The sequence below is a fragment of the Triturus cristatus genome, chromosome 4_1, assembly GCF_964204655.1.
Source record: "Triturus cristatus chromosome 4_1, aTriCri1.1, whole genome shotgun sequence".
In the NCBI taxonomy this organism is placed as follows: domain Eukaryota; kingdom Metazoa; phylum Chordata; class Amphibia; order Caudata; family Salamandridae; genus Triturus; species Triturus cristatus.
Window position 1 is genome coordinate 39,496,075 of NC_140585.1, and position 21,563 is coordinate 39,517,637.

General features: G+C 54.7%; 1 pseudogene; it reads left to right on the plus strand.

Annotated features, from left to right (window-relative positions):
• Positions 1-201: 201 nt before the first annotated feature.
• Positions 202-363, plus strand: LOC146839405 (ATP synthase F(1) complex subunit epsilon, mitochondrial pseudogene; annotated as a pseudogene).
• Positions 364-21,563: the final 21,200 nt, after the last annotated feature.

Consider the following 21,563-nt stretch of genomic DNA (forward strand, 5'->3'; position numbering starts at 1 on the left):
ACCACCATACTCAATGACTTGCACACAAGTGTGGCACACTCACCACACACTCACAGACTTGCACACTAGTTGGACACGTCAACCAACATACTCACAGGCTTGTACTGTGATGGTTAGAAACAACACCTTGGCCGAGTCCCGCCCCCCTGCCTGTCCGCCATCGCACGAGCAGATACTGCAGCTCCAGCACCGGTAGAATGGATGGTCGCGTTCTGGAGACAGGCTGGACTCAGCTACATCCGTTACTCTCACACCTGTGCCAAGGCGGTACATGCTGCCTTGATGCCTGAGTTCAAAGTAAAGGCCGAAAGAGCTGCTGTGGCCAGCGGCAAAATTGCAAAACCCAAGAAGGAGGGTTCCTAGATCATCCATAAGGGTTTGCCGATTGATGGCTGTCTTCTTCTGTCATCTTTTCGAGCAGACAAATTAAGCACATGTGCTTACAGAGAGGGAACATGTAGTCTCATTGGTTGTACTTTGAAATGTAGATGTAATTTAAATGATAAGTTACAATAAAGCCACACACAACACCATACTGAGAGGAATGCACTCTAGTGAACACACTCACCAACATACTCACAAGCTTGCACACTAGTGTATCACACCCACATCCAGAACGCTGCAGCCAGACTCGTCGTCGGGACATCACGTCCCAAACACATGACCCAACACCTACGAGACCTCCACTGGCTCCCCGTCGAGAAGAGGGTCACCTTCAAACTCCTCCCCCACGCCTACAAATCCCTCAACATCGGACCCAAATACCTCAACGAGAGAGTATCCTTCCACGTACCCAAGAAGAACCTCCGCTCCGCAGACCTCACACTGGCAGAGGTCCCCCACATCCGCAGAAACAGAACAGGCAGGAGAACTTACTCCTACATCGCAGCCAAGACCTGGAACAAGCTCCCGGTGAACATCAGACGCTCCCCGACCCTGCACGCGTTCAGAAAGGACCTCAGGACCTGGCTCTTTGACTGATCCGGAGCTGCTCCCCCCCCCCCCCCCAGCACCTTGAGACCCTCACGGGTGAGTAGCGCGCTTTATAAACCACTGATTGATTGATTGACCCGCCAACATATGCTCTGACTTTCACACTAGTGGGGCACACTCACCAGCATACTTAAAGACTTGAACACTAGTGGGGCACACCCACCCTCAGGACAGACCTGTTCTCTGATGCCACATGTCCTACTCACGGGCCTGCCCTCTGAGGTGGGGCGCACCTCCCTGCCCCTCCTTCCTCTGCCCTCCTAGGGGGTGTTACACACAGCCCTTCCCTCTTGCCCCCACACAGGGTCTGGATTCCTCCGTGCATGGACTCCCTCCAGGCACACATTCCTCCCATACAGGTCTGGGGCTCAGGTGACCCTCTCCTCCACCTCGCACCCGAAGCGTCGGCAGCAGCCGGATACATTCACCCAGTGATGTCACAGCCGTACAAATACCTGGGCTGCCCTGCACTCCTTTCAGAAGCCTCCCTTGAGCATAGGCCGCAGGAAGGGCCACCTCGAGGGGGTGTAAATCTACGAGTAAGGCGGTCTCAGGAGCAGCTGTGTCCGATGACTCCATGTCACTCGGACTCCCACCCCCGCCAGTCGACGCTTCGAATCTAGCAGAATGTTTCACGTAAGGCTACAAATCCCAGAATGCCTTGGTGTGAAACCACGGTTGGGACGTGGAGACATCTGGGCGCGTCACTCAGGCCTCCGCAGTATGCGTTCAGGCTGTTTGTATCGAATGCAAACCTGGTGTTAAACGTTTCCATTGGAATTCAGCTGATACCAGTAAATAACTAAAAAAGAATAATAAAAATCTTATTTACCGTGAAGCCTCAACGGAGGGGTTAAGGGCTCCCAGCACAGGCGCTTCCAGTGTAGGAGTGCTGGGGGTGCTCCTGCACCCCCAAAACAAACATGCTGAAGTTCAGAAGGTGAATGAGAAATAAAGAGGCCTTTAAATCTTGTCACAGTTGCTATGATGCAAAGACAGAGGTCAAATGTCAGACTGTGTCAGAGGTCAGGCAGGGCGGGGCTCCACAGGCCAGCAGCAGGCTTCAGGGGGCTCTCTCAGTCCAGGCTGGAGGTGTGAGCTGCCAGGCTCCCCGGGTGCAAGTAGTTGGGATATGGCACAGTGGAGGGGTTCCCCCCCCTTGCAAAGTGAGCACTGTGGTAACGGAGCCACCCGGCCCGTTCCAGCACGCTGGTCACGCACCCACGCACCCGGAGGGCGGGCACGCCCGAAGGTATAAATAAACGGGCGCGAGACCGCTCGTGGTCTTCGGCCCACCACAGTGACCCTGGCTGTTGTGTCCTCATTTAGTCCACTGGTCCCCCATGCCCCTAGGCCTCCCCAGTGCTCCCCCAAATACTACATTGGCGACGAGGGCGGAGCCTACCCGCGCCTCGCCCCTCCGGCGCACTGCTGTCTTGCCTGGTGGTGCCCGGCGCTATCCGCGGAGGCGGAACGAAGCGGACCTCGCCGAGCGCGTCCTCGCGCTGTGGGTCCTGAGACGGGCGCTCTGCAGGTGAGCTCTGATCGGAGGGGGGAGTCGGCCCTCGTGAGCTTCGTGAACGGCTGGATAGGCAGAGCTGGCCTCAGCTCTGCCGGTGAAGGCCCCGAGGGAGGTTGCAGCAGGGGGCGTCCGCAGCGGTGCCTGCAGGGGAGAGTGTTACAATAAAGCATCGGAAAAAAAAGAAGGCCAAAGGAAAGAGGAGCAGGTCTCGCCCACGCGCAGCACCAGCCAGGCAGTTTGTCCACGTCACGCAACACAGCGATTGGTCTCGCCTGCGCGCAGCGACAGGCAGGTGGCCTGCATCGGCCCGAACAAGGGAAGGAGTGCAACGGTGGTCTCGCCTGGACAACAGCCAAGCAGCCACGGTCTGGGAGGTGAGCAGTGAGGAGTGACGAGAATGACCACCCCTGCCTCCAGCGGAAGTGGCACGGCGCAGCAGCCTCAGCCAGCGGCCGCCGCACAGCCCGCAGCCGCCGCGCCTGGGCACAGCGCGGTGGCCCCGTTGCCGCCGTTCAGCGAACTGTCGGACCCCTCCACGGCGGCGGTGCGGTGGCGCTCATGGATCGGACGGCTGGAGCATTACTTTGTCGGGGTGCGGGAGACGGACAACACGGTCAAGAGGTCTCTCCTCATGTGCTACGGTGGTGAAGAACTGTACGACCTCTTCGAAACTCTACCGGATAGGGGGAACGACAACGACTATGCGGGCGCCATAAGGGCCCTGAACCGCCATTTTGATCCCCAAACCAACCCCGACTTTGAGTGGTTTAAGCTCCGCCAGGCGCGACAAGAAGAAACAGAAAGCATCGACGTCTTCTATGCCCGCCTCGTTGTCCTGCGAGCTGCCGGACCAGAGGGCAGAGATTCGGGCTCAGCTCATACAAGGGTGCAGGTCGGTCCCGTTGCGGCGTCTCATCCTACGGGAGCCCGGCATCTCCCTAGATAACATCCTGGTCCTGGGCCGGTCTCACGAGCTGTCCAACGCTCGGGCGGATGCGATGGAGGCGGCCCTCAATCGGCCAGCGACGGCCCCGAAAACGCCGGCAATAAAGGAAGAGAGAGTGGACGCGCTGCAGAAGCGGCCGAACCAGCAGCGAGGAGCCGCGAGGGCTCCACAGGGCAGCACATGTGGCAACTGCGGCCTAGGTCACCCACCTGGCGGCCGGTGCGTCGCAATAGGACAAACATGTCTGAAGTGCGGTCGGGCGAACCATTTTGCGAAGGTCTGCAGAGGTGGCCGAAGGGGGCGCGGAGGTGCTTCCGGCCCGCGTGGGGCTGCGGCGCGCGTGCACCAACTGACAGTGGAGGAATCCGCCGCCCTGCGCGAAAACTCCAAGCCAGAGTTCGATGAAGAGGTGGAAGAAGAGGAAGTATTCTTCGTTTCGTTCGTGGGCCGGGAAGGCACGAGGAAAAGACCGCCGCCCATGTGCGACATCATGGTGGCCGGGTCCCCGGTGAGCGCTCTCATCGACACGGGGGCGTCGGTGAACGTCATGGACAGCTGCCAGTATGAGAGGCTGTCGCCACGACCACCCCTGAGATCCTCCAAAGCCCAAATCTTCACATATGACAGTGACCGGCCACTGTCCCTGCGAGGGGTGATTGACGTTGAAGTCGTCAGCGATGGCAGGAAGCTGGCCACGACATTCCACGTGGCGGAAGGCAAGAGGGGCACCCTGCTGAGCTGCCACACCGCCGAAGATCTGGCGCTGGTATTCTTCGCGAATCAGGTGCACGACCTGCATGCAAGGGAGATATTGAAGGACTTTCCGATGCTGTTTCAAGGTCTAGGGTGCCTACGCGGGAAACAGTTCAAACTGCACGTGGACCCGACGGTCCGGCCCATGGCGCTGCATCACCGGAGAATACCATTCCTCCTGCGACCACGGGTAGAGGAGGAGTTGCAGAAATTGGAAGACTTGGGGGTGATTGAGAAGGTATCGGGTCCGACCCAGTGGGTGTCCCCCCTGGTCGTGGCGCCCAAACCCAAGCAGCCCGGCGCCATCCGGTTGTGTGTGGATATGCGCCTCCCAAACAAGGCAGTCAAGCGCAAAAGACACCTCACGCCCACCATGGACGATATTGTGGCCGACCTCAACGGCGCGCAGTGGTTCACGAAATTGGATCTCAACGCGGGGTACCACCAGCTTGAACTCCACCCCGATAGCCGCAACATAACCACCTTCTCCACCCACGTTGGCCTGCGGAGATACAAGCGGTTGAGTTTCGGAATTTCGTCAGCGGCCGAAGTGTTCCAAAATGCCATACGGGAGACTCTCTCGGGTCTCCAGGGAGTCATCAATTTGAGTGACGACATTCTGGTGTTCTCACAAACTCTGGAAGAGCACCATCGGCATCTGCGAGACACGCTGCAGCGGCTAGCGGATAGCGGCCTCACCCTGCACGAGGCCAAGTGCTCCTTCTACCAGGAGTCGGTCGAGTTCTTCGGCTACATCTTCTCGAGGGAAGGCCTGAGAGTGGATCCGAAGAAAGCGGAGGCGATCCGCGCTGCCCCGAGGCCCACATCCGCCACCGAGGTCAGGAGCTTTCTAGGGATGGCAACCTACTGTGGGAGGTTTATTCCCAATCTGGCGTCCCTGTCGGAGCCGCTCCGGCTTCTCACGAAGAGTGGTCAGCCCTGGACCTGGGCGGCTAAGGAAGATCTGGCGTTCCAAGCGGTCAAGGACGCGCTGATCGACGACAAGGTCATGGCATACTTCAGACCACACCGGCGGACAGAGGTGGTGGTGGACGCGAGCCCCGTGGGGCTGGGCGCGGTCTTGATGCAGGAGACGGAGGCGAAAGAATGGGTCCCGACCGCGTATGCCAGCAGGGCTTTGACGGCCACGGAGATGAGATACGCGCAGATTGAGCGGGAGGCGCTGGCCATCAAGTGGGCCTGTCAACATTTTCATCTCTACCTATATGGTCACGACTTCCGGGTGGTCACCGACCACAAGCCCCTTGTCCCGCTCTTCGCCGGCACGGCGAGGCTAGGGCCCCCGAGGATCGAGAGATGGGCGGTCCAACTACAAGCGTACCGATTTGAGGTCGTGTTCCGACCCGGGGCCAGCAACCCAGCGGACTTCCTGTCCCGACACCCGGAGACGGTGCACCCTGATCAGTCGGATGAGTGGGGAACGGAGGAGTTCGTCCGCTTGGTGTCGCAAGCGGCATGCCCGGTGGCACTCACGTTGGAAGACATCGGTAAAGCCACGGAGCTGGACGATTGCCTCGTGAAAGTGAAGCGCACGCTGGCAACCCACCACTGGCGGAACTTCCTGGATGGAGTGCAAGCCCTCACTGAAGAGGAGAGAGTTTATCGGCAGCAAATGTGGAACGCGCGGAGTGAACTCAGCGAGGGGCCGCATGGCGTGGTCTTGCGAGGAGCAACACTCGTCATTCCGAGGAGTCTCCAAGGAGAGGTGGTTAGGTTGGCGCATCAAGGGCATCAAGGCGTCTCTAAGACCAAGGCAAGGCTGCGGAGCAAGGTGTGGTTCCCTCGGATGGATGGTTTGGTTGAGGAAGCCATCCGCAACTGTCACTCGTGTAACATCACCAGGGGGGAGCCGACACCTCATCCAGTGATGACGGAGGACCCATGTCTGGAACCCTGGTCCAAGCTGAGTGTAGACTTTGGTTCTTTCCCGGATGGGCGACACACCTTAGTGGTGGTAGATTCACACTCCAAGTTCCCGGTGGTGGAAGTGGTTTCCTCCACGGCATTCAACCAGGTGCGAGCGGCGCTGGACCGCATATTTGCCATGATGGGCCTACCTGAAGAAGTCCGGTCGGACAATGGGCCACCATTCCAGGGGCGAGAGTTCCAGGACTACTTAGCGGCTCGAGGGGTCAGGCACAGGAAGATCACCCCGCAGTGGCCCCAGGCGAATGGCGAGGTGGAGCGATTTATGCGCACGATGAACCGGGCGCTGAGAATCGGAGTCGAGCAAGGAGAAGATGCGGATCAATGCCTCTCGCAGTTCCTAAGTGCTTACCGCCGGACACCCCACTGTACGACTCGGTGTGCGCCAGCGCACCTTCTGTTCAAGAAGGCACCCAGGGACAATATCCCGGCGAGTCATGTGTGGCAGCCTCGGCCGCTAGACCAAGAGGCGGCGCAAGGGAGAAGGCGGACCTCCAACGAGAAGGCCAGTCTGAAGAGGAGAGCCCGGGCGAGGAGTCTCCAGGTGGGAGACGGGGTCATCCTGAAAGACCGGTACCCGAATTGGAAGTATCGCACCCCGTTTGAACCGGAAGTATGGGAAGTGACCGGGGTGCAGGGCACCATGGTGTCCGCCAGGAGAGGAACGCGGACGGTGACTCGAAATGCATCTTGGTTCAAACGAATAACATCCGTCTCCCCTGAGACTGACCCGCAGGAGGAAGAGCTGGAGGCCCCGGAAGGGTGCGGCTCACCAGGAGGGCAGGCGAGCACATCGCGGAGCGCACCCCCACCGCCCGGGGCGGGCGATCGAGAGGACGGGCCCTCTGCAGAGGCCGAGGCGCCCAGTGGCAGAGGGGCAGGAGGAACAGGCCGAGGAGATGTTCCACAGAGCCAGCCGTATGGCCTTCGGCCAAACCCAGCCCCAAGTAAGAGACTCAGAGACTTTGCGTGGTGTGCGTAAGAGCCGAACTGTTCCGTGATAAGTGATCTCTGTATCTGAAAGATTGGAGGGATGTGGTAACGGAGCCACCCGGCCCGTTCCAGCACGCTGGTCACGCACCCACGCACCCGGAGGGCGGGCACGCCCGAAGGTATAAATAAACGGGCGCGAGACCGCTCGTGGTCTTCGGCCCACCACAGTGACCCTGGCTGTTGTGTCCTCATTTAGTCCACTGGTCCCCCATGCCCCTAGGCCTCCCCAGTGCTCCCCCAAATACTACAAGCACCTTGGCTGGGCTGCTCACAACACTGCAGGAGCACCACAACAAAATTGCTAATACTGATATTGCATCAAACATTCCTTCCCTGGTGCATAGAAATAAAATCTGTGACACCGTATTTTGCTTATTTCAATTTTAATTTAACATCCTTTTGTTTTTTAGATTCAAAATAATTACTTTTTGAAAATACAACACAACTTTATCAAAAAGAGACAATAAAACATTTCTAAATACAGCCAATCAACATACAAAATAGCTCTCTTCAACATTCCATCATTCTACTCACATACCCCATTCAACAAGCATTTATAACCCACACTAATCAACAAACATACACCACACCTTCGTCCTGGCCACATATACCACTTACATACATTTGAAACGCCAGGGGTAACAACCAAACATCACCAAAAGTCTAAATACAATGATCCTTAATGTGCACTACAGAAATGAAAACCTCTTTTTTTAGTAATTTACATCCAATTTACATTGCACAAAAGACAACCAATAATTAGAACCAAAGATTGTTTGGCAAAGCACGACAAAGCACGTAAGGTCGACGCGTTTCGAGCCCACTTCTTGGGGGGCTCTCTTCAGGACCAAAAGAACTCTACTACAGTGAGAATCATTCCACTGTTCAATACAGAAGTGTATACATGGGGTGTGAAAAAACGGGGATTGTCAGTGTCCCGAGTAGTTGCAGCACTTTTGGGGGACAATTTCCACCAAATCTGCTTAAATCCTATTGGTGACCCATCACGTTATTTTAGTTGACGTCCGTCAACAAAGTATGGCGAAACCGATATGGATTATCCGTCGCCAAAATGCCTCTTAGGTATGGCAGCCTTCTTTTGCCAGTGCGGCTTGTCCGTTACGCTCGCTAGCAATGTAAATTGGATGTAAATTACATATCGGAAACCGAACTATGCTCATATTTCAAATATCAGCCAATACGAAGCACAAATGAAGCACTTTTTTTGTAAATCTAAGAGTAATTGAAACATAGATTTTAATAGGTTCAAAAACAAATCAAACCACTTAGCTCAGTGATGCACAAATATTCACTAAAACCCGATTTCCACACGTTTGTCTTCGCACTATAGATTTCTACCAGTAAAACTGCAGGTCTGTGCACATTCAGTGGCCATTCAATGGAAGATGTGCTGTCTGTAGATGATGTGCGCTGCCCCTCCAGGGCTCCAACCTTCCCTCCTGCTGCATGTCACACCCGTACCACGCCCCCGATGAATGGCCGCGGCGTTTGCCACACCTGTGTTTCTTCCTATGAGGCTTGGATCTTTCTAAATCCTTTTGACTTTAGTGACACAACATTAATGGCAGCACCCCCAATCTAAACATCGTTCCAGGCAGCACCTCTGCAAACAGCTGGATACTCGTGTGTCCTTGTGTCAGCCAGATACCACCAGGTGCTGCTCAGGGGCCGCAGATTCAGAGTGGGGGTTTTACACCCCCTAAAAAATGTATTCTTTAGTAAATGGTTGAGTACAGGTGCTTTCAGTCGATTATTTTGAGATGTCTGTCGGATTTCAACAAGGATTTTTATATATATTTTTTTCTCTCTCTTCCTCCCTCCCTCCCTCCCTCACGCTCTTCTCTCTCTCGTCTCTGCCTTGGTTAGTTTGTATGCTATTGGGTTTTAAGTACCCCTAACAAACCGCACTCCTCTGCCTTTCCACTGACTCTTAAGCCCCCCTCGTGCCCTGCTTCTAATAATGTTTTTTTTTAACATTATTGGCCAGTGTGATTGTTGGGACATCTGAAGCTCACACCCTCCCAATCTTACTGACCAATCTACATCCCTGGTGCTGCTTGTTGAGGGCACTCGAGGGGCTGGTTTGTACCTCCCTGTGTGGCTCTGCTGAGGTCACTCTCTGCCTGTAACCGCCCACAGGCAGCCTGTCACTCCCAGGGGCTGGTTTGTACCTTCCTGTGCGGCTCTGCTGAGGTCACTCTCTGCCTGTAACCGCCCACAGGCAGCCTGTCACTCCCAGGGGCTGGTTTGTAACTCCCTGTGCGGCTCTGCTGTGGTCACTCTCTGCCTGTAGCCGCCCAAAGGCAGCCTGTTACTCCCAGGGGCTGGTTTGTACCTCCCTCTGCGGCTCTGCTGAGGTCACTCTCTGCCTGTAACCGCCCACAGGCAGCCTGTCACTCCCAGAGGCTGGTTTGTACCTCCCTGTGATGCTTTGCTGCTGAGGTCACTCTCTGCCTGTAACCGCCCACAGGCAGCCTGCCACTCCCAGGGGCTGGTTTGTACCTCCCTGTGCGGCTCTGCTGAGGTAACTTTCTGCCTGTAGCCGCCCACAGGCAGCCTGTCACTCCCAGGGGCTGGTTTGTAACTCTCTGTGAAGGTCTGCTGAGGTCACTCTCTGTCTGTAACCGCCCACAGGCAGCCTGTCACTCCCAGGGGCTAGTTTGTACCTCCCTGTGATGCTCTGCTGCTGAGGTCACTCTCTGCCTGTCACCGCCCACAGACATCCTGTCCCTCCCAGGGGCTGGTTTGTACCTCCCTGTGCGGCTCTGCTGAGGTAACTACTGCCTGTAGCCGCCCACAGGCAGCCTGTCACTCCCAGGGGCTGGTTTGTACCTCCCTGTGAAGCTCTGTTGCTGAGGTCACTCTGTGTCAGGGCCAGATCCGTGGGTGTGGTCGTGCCTCGGCCTCTTTCCAGCCTTGTTATTTTTTCTTCCTGCGCCTGTACAATATGTGCAAGAACACGGTGCAAGTGTTAAGTGTTTTTGATTCCAGTGCAGGAGTGTGCTTGAAAGCCTCTCACACGATTTGTGTGCGTCTGTTGTGTTCCTGTGCTTACTTGTGTAAGTGTGCATGCCTGGGTGTGCATTTTGGGTTCCAGGGCAGCGTGCTACTCACCCAAAAGCGCTTACTCATCAGGGGTAGCAAGCGCTATATAAATGCAAACCCTTTTCCTCATCTATACCTCCACTATACTTCTCAATCCAAATAACAGACTAACATATCCACTGCTCAAATGACTTTACTATTTCACTATACTAATTCACCACTAATCCTGTTTGGATTCCGGAGTAGTGTACTTCTCGCTGAAAAAGCACCTTGATTCCTCGTCAGGGGTACTAAGCACTATATAAATTCAATTACAATTACAACGCATGTACATATGTGAGCGTCTGTGCGTGCCCAGGTGTGCAGACTTAAATGTGGGTGCCTGTGTCATGAATGATATGTGGGTTCTTTTCCTTGCATGTATTTGTATGTGTGTTTGTGTGCAAGCATGCCAAATACGCAGTCTGTGTAAAAGTGTGGGTGAGACCTCCACCTGCCCACGCAGTCATCCTGGAATGTTAAGAGTGTATTCTGCATTGTCAAGCACGGTGTGACCCAGGGCATGGCAGGCAGAGTGGCTGCACTGCAGCTAAGTGATAGGGTGCTGGGTTCCAAGGCCTTGGGAGTAGTAGGTATACATGAGGCCCCCCCTGCTGACTCCTGGCTACAGCTGGGTGTCCACAGTCATCAATGATGAAGACACCATCAAAATCATGAACACGATCCACTCCGGCTCACCCTCCGACCCCTGCGACCCCTGCTCACACCACATCTTCAACAAGGCAAGCTCCATCTTTGCACCCCAACTCTGAAAGATCATCAACAGCTCCTTCGAGACCGCCACTTTCCCAGAGAGCTGGGAACACGCCGAGATCAACGCCCTACTCAAGAAACCCCAGGCGGACCCAAAGGACCTCAAGAACTTCTGACCCATCTCCCTGCTCCCGTTCCCAGCGAACGTCATTGAGAAGATCGCCAACAGACAACTGACCCACTTCCTGGAGGAGAACAAGGTTCTGGACTCCTCCCAATCCGGCTTCCACAGCAATCACAGCACCGAAACCACCCTCCTCGCCGCCACTGATGACATCAGGACCAAACTGGACAAAGGCGAAACCGTGGCCCTGATCCTCCTGGACCTCTCGGCCGCCTTCGACACAGTCTGTCACCACAACCTGCGCACACGCCTCCATGACGCTGGGATCCGAGGCAAAACCCTGGACTGGATCACCTCCTTCCTCACCGGTAGAATTCAGTGAGTCCGCCACCCCCCCCTTCCGTTCCAAAGCCACCGCGATCACCTGCGGCGTACCCCAGGGTTCATCCCTCAGCCCGACCCTTTTCAACATCTACATGCACCGCTCACCAACATCGTCCGAGCACACCACCTCAACATCGTCTCGTACGCCGACGACACACAGCTGATCCTATCCCTCATCAAAGACCCAGCCATCTCCAAATCCAACCTCAATCAATCAATCAATCATGGAATTTATATCGCGCACTACTCACCCGGAAGGGTCTCAAGGCGCTTGGGGGAGGGGGTCTGCTACTGCTCGAACAGCCAGGTCTTGAGCTGTTTCCTGAAGGCGAGGAGGTCCTGGGTCAGCCGCAGGTGGACGGGCAGGGAGTTCCATGTCTTAGCCGCCAGGTAGGAGAAGGATCTTCCTCTGGCGGTGGCTCTCTGGATGCGAGGGACGACGGCGAGGGCGAGGTTCGCGGATCGTAGCTGTCGGGTGGGCGTGTAGAAGGTCAGGCGGTCGTTGAGGTACCTTGGGCCCAGGTCGTGGAGGGATTTGTGTGCGTGGGTGAGGAGTCTGAACGTGATCCTCTTGTTGACAGGGAGCCAGTGCAGGTCTCTCAGGTGGCTCGAGATGTGGCTGCGTCGGGGGGCGTCCAGGATGAGACGGGCGGAGGCGTTCTGGATACGCTGAAGTCTTTTCTGAAGCTTGGCTGTTGTACCGGCGTAGAGGGTGTTTCCGTAGTCTAGTCTGCTGGTGACGAGGGCCTGGGTGACAGTCTTCCTGGTCTCGGTCGGGATCCATCTGAAGATCTTGCGGAGCATGCAGAGGTTGTGGAAGCAAGATGAGGAGACGGCGTTGACTTGTCTGGTCATCGATAGGGAGGAATCCAGGATGACGCCCAAGTTGCGTGCGTGGTCCGTTGGCTTGGGTGCGGTGCCCAGGGCCGGGGGCCACCAGGAGTCATCCCATGCGGAGGGCGACGGTCCCAGGATGAGGACTTCTGTCTTGTCCGTGTTCAACTTCAGGCGGCTGATGTTCATCCATTCGGCGACATCTTTCATCCCTTCGTGTAGGTCGGCTTTGGCGGTGTCGGGGTCTCTGGTGAGGGAGAGAATCAGCGGCGTAGGAAATGATGTTGAGGTTGTGTTGGCGTGCGATGGCAGCGAGGGGTTTCATGTAGATGTTGAAGAGAGTAGGGCTGAGCGACGATCCTTGCGGGACGCCGCAGATGACTTCGGTGGCCTCAGAGCGGAACGGAGGGAGGCGTACTCTCTGTGTTCTGCCGGAGAGGTATGAGATGATCCATTCCAGAGCATTCCCCTGGATGCCGGTGTCGTTGAGGCGTTGGACTAGGGTGCGGTGGCAGACAGTGTCAAATGCTGCGGAGAGGTCAAGGAGGATGAGTGCCGCTGTTTCACCTTTGTCGAGCAGGGCTCGGATGTTGTCGGTGGCTGCGATGAGGGCGGTCTCGGTGCTGTGGTTGGCTCTGAATCCGGATTGCGATGGGTCGAGGGATCCGTTCGTCTCGAGGAAGGCGGCCAGCTGCTTGTTGACGACCTTCTCAATGACTTTGGCAGGGAATGGAAGGAGCGAGATTGGGCGGAAGTTCTTGAGGTCGGTCGGGTCCGCTGTTGGTTTCTTCAGTAGTGCGCTGAGCTCGGCGTGCTTCCAGCTCTCCGGGAAGGTGGCTGTGTCGAAGGAGGCGTTGATGATGTCTCGGAGGTGGGGTGCAATGGTAGAGGCGGCCTTGTTGAAGACATGGTGGGGGCATGGGTCGGTCGGAGATCCGGAGTGGATGGTGTTCATCATGCGTGTCGTGTCTTCGGGGGTCACTTTGGTCCATGTCTGGAGGATAGCGGCGGGGTGCGTAGGTTCGGTCGATGGGTGCAGGGGTGGAGCGCCGAAACTGTTGTGGATGTCGGCGATATTGCGGTGGAAGTACGAGGCGAGGGAGTCGCAGAGGTCCTGCGAGGGAGTGATGTCGTTGTTGCCGGTGCTGGGGTTGGAGAACTCCTTGACGATGTTGAAGAGCTCCTTGCTGTCATGGGCGTTCTTGTCCAGTCGTTCCTTCAAAGATTTCTTCTTGGTGGTGCGGTGGTGCGGCCTCCACGAGGTAATGAAGGCTGTCGCAGACTGGATGAAGACCAGCTGGCTGAAACTGAACTCAGACAAGACGGAAGTCCTCATCCTCGGCTCCACTCCCTCCGAATGGGACAACTCCTGGTGGCCGGCCACGTTGGGAGCTGCCCCGACACCCACCAACCACGCCCCCAACCTGGGGTTCATCCTGGACTCAACGCTCTCTATGATCCAGCAAGTCAACGCTGTTTCCTCCTCCTGCTTCAACACCCTCCGCATGCTCTGCAAGATCTACAGGTGGATCCCAACCGAAACCAGAAAAACGGTCACCCAAGCTCTCGTCAGCAGCAGGCTGGTCTACGGCAACGTCCTCTACGCAGGAACAACGGCTACACTCCAGAAGTGACTCCAACGCATACAAAACGCCTCCGCATGCCTCATCCACGGACTCCCTCACCGCAGCCACATCACCACCCACCTGAGAGACCTGCACTGGCTCCCGGTCAACAAGAGGATCACCTTCAAGCTCCTCACCCACGCTCACAAAGCACTCCACAACACCGGACCAGCATACCTCAACAAACAACTATCCTTCTACACCCCGAACCGCCAGCTTCGCTCCGCCGACCTCGCCCTCGCCACCGTCCCACGCTTCCGCCGAACGACCACCAGCGGCAGATCATTCTCCCACCTCGCCGCCAAGACATGGAACACCCACACCGCCCACCTGCGGCTGACCCAGGACCAGTTGACCTTCAGGAGACTTCTCAAGACCTGGCTATTCAACCAGTAGCTGCTTCCCCCCTCCCCCCAGCGCCTTGAGACCCTCACGGGTGAGTAGCGCGCTCCACAAATGGCTGATTGATTGATAGAAGAGTAAGGCCACCAAGAAGCTTGTGAGGAGTCCCCACTCTGCTGGAGGATGCAAGAGGGGGCCACGACCAATGGTAATGTTTCTAAAGAGATATGAACCGACTGACTGTTACGAGCCAGCAGACACGTGGAAGGAAAGGCTGCACGTGGCACAGTGCACCCCAGCACGTGATACTATCTTTTACACAAACATCTTTTGCAATAACCTTGTTTTTTCTCAACTTCTTAAGCCAAATTAAACATTGCGGTATGTGGCCCTGTAGGAACCTGGGGTCACCAGGCCCTAAGGGCGGTAACGTGGCGCGAGCCGGTCGGGCAACCAGAGGGCTATGTGTTAAGCAACCATACACCACACGCTTCTCATGGACTAGAGTCACACACAATAAGGGACGCCACACCGTTTAAATTAATCAATCAATCAATCAAGGAATTTATATCGCGCACTACTCACCCGGAAGGGTCTCAAGGCGCTTGGGGGAGGGGGTCTGCTACTGCTCGAACAGCCAGGTCTTGAGCTGTTTCCTGAAGGCGAGGTGGTCCTGGGTCAGCCGCAGGTGGACGGGCAGGGAGTTCCATGTCTTAGCCGCCAGGTAGGAGAAGGATCTTCCTCCGGCGGTGGCTCTCTGGATGCGAGGGACGACGGCGAGGGCGAGGTACGCGGATCGTAGCTGTCGGGTGGGCGTGTAGAAAGTCAGGCGGTCGTTGAGGTACCTTGGGCCCAGGTCGTGGAGGGATTTGTGTGCGTGGGTGAGGAGCCTGAACGTGATCCTCTTGTTGACAGGGAGCCAGTGCAGGTCTCTTAGGTGGCTCGAGATGTGGCTGCGTCGGGGGGCGTCCAGGATGAGACGGGCGGAGGCGTTCTGGATACGCTGAAGTCTTTTCTGAAGCTTGGCTGTTGTACCGGCGTAGAGGGTGTTTCCGTAGTCTAGTCTGCTGGTGACGAGGGCCTGGGTGACAGTCTTCCTGGTCTCAGTCGGGATCCATCTGAAGATCTTGCGGAGCATGCGGAGGTTGTGGAAGCAAGATGAGGAGACGGCGTTGACTTGTCTGGTCATCGATAGGGAGGAGTCCAGGATGACGCCCAAGTTGCGTGCGTGGTCCGTTGGCTTGGGTGCGGTGCCCAGGGCCGGGGGCCACCAGGAGTCGTCCCATGCAGAGGGCGATGGTCCCAGGATGAGGACTTCTGTCTTGTCCGTGTTCAACTTCAGGCGGCTGATGTTCATCCATTCGGCGACATCTTTCATCCCTTCGTGTAGGTCGGCTTTGGCGGTGTCGGGGTCTCTGGTCAGGGAGAGAATCAGCTGGGTGTCATCGGTGTAGGAGATGATGTTGAGGTTGTGTTGGCGTGCGATGGCAGCGAGGGGTTTCATGTAGATGTTGAAGAGAGTGGGGCTGAGCGATGATCCTTGTGGGACGCCGCAGATGACTTCGGTGGCCTCAGAGCGGAACGGAGGGAGGCGTACTCTCTGTGTTCTGCCGGAGAGGTATGAGATGATCCATTCCAGAGCAATCCCCTGGATGCCGGTGTCGTTGAGGCGTTGGACTAGGGTGCGGTGGCAGACAGTGTCAAATGCTGCGGAGAGGTCAAGGAGGATGAGTGCCGCTGTTTCACCTTTGTCGAGCAGGGCTCGGATGTCGTCGGTGGCTGCGATGAGGGCGGTCTCTGTGCTGTGGTTGGCTCTGAATCCGGATTGCGATGGGTCGAGGGATCCGTTCGTCTCGAGGAAGGCGGCCAGCTGCTTGTTGACGACCTTCTCGATGACTTTGGCAGGGAAAGGAAGGAGCGAGATTATGCAAATACTTCAAGTTTATCCAAGTATAGCTGGTCAGTTGCAGTTCAGGAAATAACAAGGTAATACATGAATCATAATACCATCGTTCAGTACATGCGACACTCTTGGTGATATCTATGCAGTGCCTAACCTCGTTCATGTACCCACGCCCGCTGGTTAAATGCGGGAGATTCTAGCGCGGTGCGCGCTTATGTAAAGTCTGTCCCTGAACAGGCCGTCTAACACAGCGTACTACTGGTAAGGGGGAACATTGGGTTCATCAACATGGCGCCTGTCGAACTGAGCGCTCCTCGTGACCACTGGCCCCTAGTACTGTGAAGCAAGGCATATAAAACACAGCGCTACGCGCAATCAGTTGCATGTGGAAACGTTTGCGTAGAACAGTTATCACAACACGTTACTCGTAATCAGTTGCATATCATTACCTTCGAGCAGAGCATATAACACAGTGCGCTACTCGCGTTCCTGGGCATGTAATTACTTTCGAGCAGGGCATATAACACAGTGCGCTACTCGCGTTCCTGGGCATGTAATTACTTTCGAGCAGAGCATATAACACAGTGCGCTACTCGCATTCCTTGGCATGTAATTTACTTTCGAGCAGAGCATATAACACAGTGCGCTACTCGCATTCCTTGGCATGTAATTTACTTTCGAGCAGAGCATATAACACAGTGCGCTACTCGCATTCCTTGGCATGTAATTTACTTTCGAGCAGAGCATATAACACAGTGCGCTACTCGCAGTCCCGGTCTCTCCGGCTGGGGAAGCAGGGTCGGTGGCGTGAAGCGCCACACGAGGGTAATGCCAGTCAGTTCTTTGGGCGGCTTCCAGTGGGGAGGGTGACCGGACTTGAGGAGCGGGTCCCTATGCTTCGGTGCAGGTCACAGAGCACCGCGCTCAGTATTACAGAAGGCGGGACACGGACAGGATCCCTCGGCGGGGTCTCTCCGTCGCGCAGGCAGGGGAGGGGACTCCCACGGAGGGGACAACCCGGGCCAAGTGCGGTGTGGTTTCCAGACCAGCAGGGGGCGCACCAGGGGGGATCTCAGCCTCCGGGCTTACCTCCGTCTCGGCGTCAGCAGGCGGCCGTCCTCACGACGTTGGGGGAACTCGGCCCCGACCTTGCGCACCTCCTCACACGGCTGCGACGGCAGCGACGGGGCCCCGGACTTCACCTGGGCCTCGCGACACAGCAGGGCACTCCTCCAGGCCTCCAGGCCGAGGCGGTGAGCGCGCTGGCTTCGTCGTCGCAGGGGGGGGGCTCAAATTAAGGATGGGGGTAAAGTGCTCAGCGGAGCACGCTGCCGGGGGTCCCAGACCCGGGCAGGGAGCGCGGGGGTCACAGCGCTAGTACCTGGTCGATCCCCGGTGACTTGGCAATCGGCTTAGTATTTTGTTCAATAGGGTAGCTTGGACACGCAGTCTCAGCTCTGGCATTCAAGGCTTACAGCTCGCTCTTGTCATGCAGTCTCAGTTCTTAAAGTTAGGTTTCAGTTCTCAGTTGACAGATGAAGTCTTTTGGCGCAGATGTATCTGGCACCCTTAAAGGGGTTCTGTTACAGGGGGTAGGAATGGAGAGGGCGACTAGATCCTTCCTAGTCAGGCTGGCAGAGAGTCTCTGGGTCCTCCTACTACTGGGCAAGATCAGTGGGATTCACAGGGCACCTCACTCATTTAAGAGGCAGTACCTAAATCCTGTCACTCTCAGAGGCATAAGTCCCTGGCTAGGCCCTACCGCCTACACTCCTGGTGGATTCTTCCAGCTCTGCTTCACCCCAATGTCCAACTCACCACAAAAGTTTCCCTCCCTCTCTTAAGTAGCCCTAGGTCAGGTGACCTCTAGCCAAGGCGGCAAAAGTAAAACCCCACCTCCCTTCTAGAAGGTTCCAGCATCTTCCAGGAGCTTCCCCACTCTACCTATGGGACAAAAAGGCGGGCTGGTGTCGCAACATTGTTGTGGGTCCCAGCCAGCTCCTGGCAGCTAGGGTGCTACTATGAAAAACGACCACCCTGCAGTAGCAGGGGTCTGTGGCAGCCATCTTGGGAGAAGGGAGCACCTGCACCTTAACACTGCAAAAACGAAAAAAATGAGGGAAAAAGGGCCAAGTCCAACAGGCCCGAAAACTACATTTAGCCAAAATATATTTATGCATAAAAACACCACTTCTGATGCAGCCTGTTTGTTGCCGTACTCCTTACCTTTCTCTCCAGATTAGCCGCAGGTATGTACATTTGCATAAGGTCTGGTGGGAGAAGCAGGTACTCTATGGTTCAGCCTTTGAGGCACGTGCAGAAGAGATTGCGGTGTGGAAGAGACCTATTGATGATCTGGTTTTATCTGGAACGGTGAACAGGAATAAGCGTCGGCTCCTCCGTTAAGGCAGAGGAGCGTCGCCCCACTGCTCTCCTCAGTGCAAACATGAAAAATGAAATGATAATAAAACAATCTTTTTATCATTTTATTTTTCTCTCAATGAGCCAGTCACGGGCGGGACGGGGCCATCCTCATGTCAGCATAATGGAGCAGGAATGGTGGGCACTGTAAGTGCGCATGTCGGTTTGGCCAGCTGTCTTAGGATGGCCAAACCGAAATGCGCACTCAGATTCCTCCAACCTGAGCTGTGTTGCACAGTCGAGTGGAGAACAAGCACATGCTCTAAGGCCCTGACTGAGCACCAAACCAGCCCACTTAGACCAATCAGGGCGCTTCTCTCATGCTGGGTAATAGTATTACCAGCATGAGATCAACGTCTAGATTGGCCTAAGGGAGTCTTGGAGCCTGTGCAGTGAACCCATCGATTGCAGGGAGTCGAGACAGGAGGAGAAGAGCACCGAGGCGGCAGCCAGCTGGTAAATAATCTTTATTTATTTATTTGTTCTCGCCTGCGCTGCCTCATCACATTTCTTCAATAGCAGCTGCCACAGGAAGTGGAGAAATTTGCTGACATGTTAAATGATAACTAAATTTAGAGTTACATGCCATGTGAGTAGGGAACGTGTGCTCTTTTCCGACATCTGTGTGAAGTAGATGATAACATTCTCACCTCTATTTATAGGAAACCAAAACCAGTACGTAATGTTTTACATGCCAGGAGTTTTCATCCCTATCCAAAAAAGCAGAATACACCACGTATCAAAATATTAAGAGCCTAAAGAATTTCCAGCACCTGTTAGAATTTGCGTTCCTGGTTGACTGGGTTATGAGACTGGTCTAGCAGTAACCACAATCCTACTCAGGGGAAGGCGCAAGCAAACCCTAAATCAGTCTGGGCTCACCTCCTGGTAGCTTAGCACAAAGCAGTCAGACTTATGTTGGAGGCATTGTGTGAAGTATTTGTGCAACACTTCAAACAGTAAAAAAGTGAAAACACCACACAAAAAGATTCCTAACCAGGTTAGTAAAATAGACTTTGGTTTAATAAATAAAACAAGACCAAAACGACAAAAACCAATAAGCAGAACTTGAGTTATACATTTTTAAAGAATAAACTGTAAAATAGCGACTAGAAACAGTAGTGCGATATCTGGACGTACCACCGGAACAAAGTCAAAAGATCAGGCCAACTGCAATGGAGCGCGGACTGGTTACAGGGACCCAGGTAGGCCCGCTGAACCAAAGTACTTTGAATACTGGTTGCAAAACGTTTGTGTGGATCCACGATGAAGATGCGTCGTGCAGCAGAGGCAATGTGTCGGTTCCGAAATGTGATAAGGCTGCGATGCGAGGTCCTGATGCGTCAATGTTGAGGATTCTGTTGACGGGCCTTGCGATCCGTAGCGACGGCTGGTGTCGAGAATACAAAGTGTAGCGGAGAAAATGCGCTGGTTCCGATGAGCTGTGAAGCTGCGATGCAGAAGTTCGTCTTAGTGAACGAGGTTGCGAGAAGCTTGCGCCAAGAAAAGCATCGCACAGTGGTGGTTCCGAAGGTGATGCGTCGGTCCCAAGATGTTGGCTACAGCAGCTATGCGAGTCTTTTGCAACAGGTCCAATCCATGCAACAGCGGCAATGCATCAGTTCTGCTCAAAGAGGCGTTGATCAATAAAGGAGATGCATGGATTCTGCTTGGGGATGCATCACTCATCGGAGGATGCGTTAGTTCCACTGGAGAAACATCTTAGGGCCACTTCCTAGGTTCCAGGTCTAGGGTGGCACCACCTGGCAGGTTAGACTCATAGATGGCAGAGTCAAGGTGCAGAAGCAGGTTGTCTGGAATCATTCATGTCCCTGAGACTTCAGATCAGGAGGTCAGCCAGCAAACCCTTGGAGTCTCTCTGGGTGGGTTCAAGTGATGCAGGTCCAGTCCCATCACCCAAGCAAGAGGGCAGCAGGTATCAGGTCAGCACAGCAAGGTAGGAGTCCATCAAATCAGCAGTCCAGCAGAGTGGCAGTCCTTCAGCAGCACAGCCATCCTTCTTCCTGGCAGAGTCTTCACAGGTCCAGAGTGTACTGAAATGGTGGGGGTCAGAGGTCCAGTGCTTATACCTAGTTGTGCCTTTGAAGTGGGGGAGACTTCATAGACAGGTCTTTGAAGCGCACAGAGGTCCTCCCCTTGCTGCCCTGGCTCCAGACTCACTACAGGGGGTTATGCAGCCTTTGTGTGGGGGCAGGACACAGCCTGTTCAGGTGTAAGTGAGGCTGGGTCCAGGTCCTCATTCCCATCCTGCCATGATGGCCCATCAAGTCACATCTCAGCTCCCATTGTGTGCGGCTCTCTAGGGGGAATGCACCAAGCCCAGCTGTCATCCAACCAAGACATGTGATCAGACACAGACAGCAGGCATCAAATGGCTTAATTAAGAAAATGTAAACTTTATAAAAGTTATATTTCAAATGGAATGGTGCACCAGGAAAATATTCAGATTCAAATGATATTCCAGATAATGTATCTCAAAATGGCAAATTTATTTCATATTTCGTCTTATAAGATCATTGTATTATTTCATTACATATAAGTACACAAGTCGTTCAGCCAATGCGTTTCGTTCAAAAAAGAAATTCTTGAACTTCCTCAGGGCTCTCAATTATCGCTCGAAATCAATAGTAAACTTTAGGCTCCAATCAGCTTTCAAAATGTTTCAAAAAAAGATCCAATCCTCATGTGCTCATGAAATAGTTTTCCTTCCAGTGATCCATATTTGATTGGAGGAAAGTGTACACAGTATTTCGAATGCACAGAAAAGGGGGATGATGTACTCCCTTGCAATAAACTTGCAATATTCACATCGCCCTCCACGATTTCTAAAAGTGGCATTTTCAGAATTGTAATTTAAAATCCAACTTCACCATTAATTGGGATTTTAAATTAGGATTCCAGAGACACCAAACTTGGAAGAGTTATCTCTTTCCATT